The sequence below is a fragment of the Odocoileus virginianus genome, chromosome 17 (assembly GCF_023699985.2).
Source record: "Odocoileus virginianus isolate 20LAN1187 ecotype Illinois chromosome 17, Ovbor_1.2, whole genome shotgun sequence".
In the NCBI taxonomy this organism is placed as follows: Eukaryota; Metazoa; Chordata; class Mammalia; order Artiodactyla; family Cervidae; genus Odocoileus; species Odocoileus virginianus.
Window position 1 is genome coordinate 42,187,891 of NC_069690.1, and position 6,000 is coordinate 42,193,890.

General features: G+C 42.3%; 1 non-coding gene across 1 annotated transcript; it reads left to right on the forward strand.

Moving 5' to 3' along the window:
• Positions 1 to 1,350: 1,350 nt before the first annotated feature.
• Positions 1,351 to 1,423, forward strand: TRNAG-UCC (transfer RNA glycine (anticodon UCC)). Its single transcript has one exon. It is a non-coding gene; the product is annotated as a tRNA-Gly (tRNA).
• The last annotated feature ends 4,577 nt before the right edge of the window (positions 1,424 to 6,000 follow it).

Consider the following 6,000-nt stretch of genomic DNA (forward strand, 5'->3'; position numbering starts at 1 on the left):
AGGGTTTGCATGCCACAACTGAGACCCGGTGCAGCCAAACAAATTTTTTTAAGTACAGTTAAAAAAAAAATAACCTTAAGACCAAGTAATTGTGACTGAGTCATTACCCTGTTATGCTTGATCCTTACTCAAAATAATCATTGCCTTTCTGGCCACCCTTCCTCTCTCGTACTAACAGAATAGGGTTTAATTCCAGCACAGACTTTCTCTTCTGAGTTCTGGCCTCACATATCCAGTGACACACACCAGATATACCTTAAACTCAATATGCCTAAAGCTAGACTCTTCTTTCCTCCAGATCTACTCTTCCACCTGTCTGCCCACACACACCACCACATAGACCATGCTTAAGACTGTTATTTGGACTTCTTGCTTCTTCTCCACTCTTGCATCCAATAGGTGATAAGGTCCTCATGAGTCCACCTCCCTCATAGCCAAGCACTTTTGTTGGTATCTCCATCTACCTTCTGGATTACTGCAGCAACCTCACTGGACTTTAAGCTACTCTCCCTTCAATCTGTTGTCAATGACCTTTTGAAATTACAAATCTGGTCTTAGAACCATTTCCACTTAAAATCCTTCAATAGGAACTTCCCTGGTGGACCAGGAGCTAAGACTTCACACTCCCAATGCAAGGGGTCTGGGCTCCATCCCTAATCAGGGAACTAGATCCAACATGCTGCAACTAAGAGACCCCACATGTGACAACTAAGACCCAGCACCGCCAAAAACAAAAAAAAAATCCTTTGATAGATGCCCCTTGCCCTCAAAATACAAATCAGACTCCTTAGCATAGAATTTAAGGCTCTTCCTAAGCTGTCCCCGTGTCACCCTCCACTCCCCAGGCCAGCACCCAAAGCTTGGGCCTGGTAAACCACATGCTGTCCCTCTGAATGATGGCCTTTCCCTCTTAAGCACGCTTTCCCCTTGCTTAACACCTATGCATTCTTCAAAAGTACATGAAATGTTGACCTGGGCACTATTTTGGTGTTGGAAGCACATTTTATGATTTCTAATCCTCCCAATGATCCCCTGGGACCTGCAGAATTTGGTGCATGCTAATTTGAGTGCAGCTAATAAGTAGTTAAACAGGAACTCAGATCAGGCCTGCTTGATTCCAGTGCCTACAATCTTTCCATGAAGCCAAGACGCCCCACTTCAGAACTGCACTCAGATGTTGTCTTCTGCAGGGGCCTCCCCCGCAGGTCTTCTGGCCTGGCTCTAACCGCGCCCCACCAGGGCTTTCCTCTAATTGTCTCCAAAATACACAGTGAAGTGTTGCTCAGTCACTGTCCTTGGTTGTGAGTTTCTAGTGGGCAAATATTGGGCCTTTTAATTAGAAAAGGGACTTCCCTGATGGTCCAGTGGTTAAGACTCTGCACTTCCATTGAAGGGGCCACAGGTTTGATCCCTGGTCAGGGAATTAAGATCCCACATGCCATATGGCGCATCCAATAAACAAAGTTGCCTTTTAAAAAAAGAAAAGGGACTTACCTGGTGGTCCAGTGGCTAAGATGCCCCCCATTGTAGGAGGCCTGGGTTTGATCCCTGCTCATGCTAGATCCCACATACCACAATTAAAAGATCCCACATGCTGCAACCTAAACACACACATACACACACACAAGATCCTGCATGCCACAGTGAAGATCTGCAGCTAAGAGCTGGAGCAGCCAGATAAATATTTTTTTTAAAAAAAAAGAAAGAAAGAAAAGAACACCTGATCACAAAGCTAAAATTTAACTAATATATTGAACTATGAGTAGACCCCCATGCCCCACCTCCAGTCCAGCTACTTAGAAGTAATCAATGTTAACTTCCTTCTTGTATAACCTTCCAGAAATGTTCATGACTATGGAAATACATATACAAATATGTTTTCCCCCAACAGATGGTCTCAAACTGTACATACTTTTCTGCAATTTGCTTTTTTCCTAAAAACTACATTTTAGACATTTTTCTACATCAGTATGTGTAGCTCTACATCTTTTTTTACAGAAATAAACCCATGTATACTATTTTCACAACTCATATAAAGGAACAAAACTCACTGCTTAAAGGTTATAAAGTCAGTGTGGGGGGAAAAAAAAAGGTATAGCCATGTGCTGTTTACAAGAGAAATACCTAAAACATGATGCAGAAGGCCTAAAAGTCAAGGGATTCACTCCTACACTGTTGGTAGGAATGTAAATTGGTGCAGACACTACGATGAGCAGTATGGAGATTCCTTAAAATACTAAAAACAGAGCTACCATATGATCCTACAATCCCATTCCTGGGCATATATCCAGAGAAAACCATAATTGACAAAGATACATGCACCCCATGTTCATTGCAGCACTGTTTGCAAGAGCCAAGACATGAAAGCAGCCTAAAGTCCACGGACAGATGAATGGACAAAGAAGATGTAGTACACACACACACACACACACACGAAGGAATATTACTCAGCCATAGAAAAAGGATGGAATATTGCCATCTGTGGCAACATGAATGGACCCAGAGACAATCATACTAAGTGAAGTCAGATGAGAAAGACAAATAGTATATGCTATTGCTTATATGTGAAATCTAAAAAAAAAACAAAACAAATTAACTTGTATACAAAACAAAAATAGACCCAAAGACATAGAAAACAAATTTATGGTTACCAAAGGGGAAAGATGGGGAGGGATAAATTAGGCATTTGGGATTAGCATATATCACACTACTATCTAGAAAACAGATAACCAACAAGGACCTACTATATAGCACAGGGAACTACAATCAATATTTCATAATGACTTATAAGAGAAAAGAATCTGAAAAAGAATATATATATGTGTGTGTATAATTGCATACCTGAAACTGACGCAATATTGTAAATCAACTATATTTCAATAGGAAAAAGCACCAAAAGGTGGAAAGGAGACCGAAAAAGACAAAACAACAAAAAAGTGTTCTTGAGAGTTGTTTAAAAAAAAAAGTCAAGGGATTCATTAAATAAGAATACATTCTGTGTGTGTGTGTGTGTGTGTGTGTGTGTGTGTGTGTGTATTTAAATAAATAAATGGAGGAAAAGCGAAATTTCTGCCTTACAGAAGAAAACTAGCCAGTAAGTATGGAACAAATGATGGAAGTAGAAAACTGCCACTTGGCAACCATCGTAATAGTAACTGATGCAAGCTAGAATTATTAATTCTTACTAAAGGGTAGACACTTGAGAATGACAGCTTATTTACAATTGTCTCAAAATCTCTCTCCAAAAGAGAGAGGGAATTTACAAATTAAAAAAGGAAAAATAAGAACTTTCCAAAGAAAATTCCTGACAGACACCACCCTAACTGGGTGATCTAAATTAGCAGCACAGTTAATGTGCTCATCATCTGGTATCAGGTACTAAGAAGGACACAGCATTACTTCTGGGGTATTTCTGTCAAAATACATAATGTGAATATCATCACGATGAACCATCAGACAAACCCAGCTCCAGAGACATCCTGCAACAGTAACAGATCCTTCTAAAAAGTCAAGCTCATGAGAGACAATGAAAGCACTGAGGAAGCATTTCAGATTTAGAGTAACTAAAGAGATGCGACAACAGGATGCAATCTGTGATTCAGGACTTTCTTTTGTTATAAAGGACGAGGATTTGGATAACTGGGAGAAATCCCAATGGTCTTCCAAGATTACAATTCTGATCTTACAGCCACCTCTACTTGACTTCTTCCAATAGAGGCCCTTTGCCGTCAAGATAGAAACCAAATCTGTTAGCATGGAATTCATTGCTCTTTGTAAGATGTCCCATCTATAAATCCTTCAATATGTATCTCTAAGCAATGACTTTTTTTTTTGGCCACACTGCTCGGCATGTGGGGTCTTAGTTCCCTGTCCAGGGATCGAAACTGCATCCCCTGTAGTGGAAGCACAAAGTCTTAGCCACTGGACCACCAGGGAAGCCACTCTAAGCAATGACTTTCTTGTTGATGGTAATGTCGTTATGATTTCATACAGGGCTGGGTATGGGAGCTACTAGATAGTAGACTCAGAGTCTGTGGACCAGATCCCACCATCCACGATGTTGGAAGCAGAGGAGTACAATTGCTATAGATAAGCTGATTCCATATCTCTAAAAGTGACACTAGGTCAGTATTTTTAAATCCATCTTCCCTCCAGGTGATTCGAGTGTGTAGTTGGCCCCTAAAAACCTCTCTACTCTCCTCTCCCTACCCTCCACTCTTGAGCTCTGGGGATGAGAAACTGTAGTTCTGGGGACCCACAGTCTTTTTTTTTGGTAATATTTATGTATTTGGCTATGCTGGGCCTCAGTTGCAGCACATGAACTCTTAATTGTGGCATGTGGAATTCTGGTTCCCTAACCAGGGTTTGAACCTGAGTCCCCTGTATTGGGAGTGTGGATTCTTAGCCACTGGACCACCAGGGAAGTCCTGGACTCATAATCTTGAGCTTCTATCTGGGAGGATTCACCTTGCTGTACCCACTCCCCTGGGCTGCACCTGGCTCCTCTGGACTCTAGCATTGCCACATAAGATGCGTGTTTTCCACAGATACAGAAATTTGTCATCTCCAATAGACACATCTCCTTGAGGCTGGCTGGGAAGCCATGGGGAAGGCACTGAACCAGAGGTTCCGGGAGTCTCAGAGGAGGAGGCAAGATGTCCCTGGGTTGGAAACTCCAGAAAGGCCTCCCGGAGGGAGTGGCTTTTGGGCAGGGCCATCAAAGTAGGATGGGTGGGTGGAGACCTATAATTGGATTTGCTCCTATCTGATCTGAGTTCTCTGAAAGCCTGAGGCACTTTATTTCTCTTCTCCACCCTTTACCCCACTTGAATTAAAATGTGATCTTCTGCACCTTGAGGGTGCTTTACGGCATGGGCTTTAGAGTCTGAGAATACTGGGTCTGTACATGTGTGGCCTGGGGTGTGTCAGGGGACCTCACTGACCTCAGCTTCCTCATCAGAGAGCTGGGGATGATGGCACTTCATAAGGTTGCAGGAAGCATTGAATGGAATGCTCTAGACAGAGAAAATCACTGAAGATGAGCAGTTGAACAGTCATTCTGAGGAGGCTTCAAGTAGGGTTTGATGGACTGGGATAGGACATTCATCATATCTCAAGTGGCAAACATATTACCTGACTCCTTTAATTAAATGTCTTATTTTGAGATCATTGCAGATTCACATGAAGTTGTAAGAAATAACTCAGAGAAGTCCTGTATATCCTTTACCGAGTTTCCCCCAATGCTAAGTCTTATGAAACTGTAGGACTATCAACCAGAATATTGACACTGATACAATCACGATTCAGAACATTTCCTTCTCCACCAGGAGTTCCCAGGCTGCCTTTTTATAAATACACACACTTCTCTTCGACCCCATCCACTCCTTAACTCTTCAGTTCAGTTGCTCAGTTGTGCCCGACTCTTTGCAACCCCATGGACTACAACATGCCAGGCTTCCCTGTCCACCACCAACTCCCAGAGCTTGCTCAGATTCAAGTCCATCGTGTTGGTGATGCCATCCAACCATCTCATCCTCTGTCGTCCCCTTCTCCTCCCACCTTCAATCTTTCCCAGCATCGGGGTCTTTTCCAATGAGTCAGTTCTTTACATCAGGTGGCCAAAGTATTGGAGTTTCAGCTTCAGCATCAGTCCTTCCAATGAACACTCAGGACTGATTTCCTTTAGGATTGACTGGTTTGATCTCCTTGCAGTCCAAGGGACTCTCAAGTGTTTTCTCCAACACCACAGTTCAAAAGCATCAATTCTACAGTGCTCAGCTTTCTTTATAGTCCACCTCTCACATCCATACATGACTACTGGAAAAACCATAGCTTTGGCAAGACAAACTTTTGCCAGCAAAGTAATATCTCGGCTTTTTAATATGCTGTCTAGGTTGGTCATAGCTTTTCTTCCAAGGAACAAGTATCTTTTAATTTCATGGCTGCAGTCACCATCTGCAGTGATTTTGGAGCCCAAGAAAATAAATTCTCTCACTGATT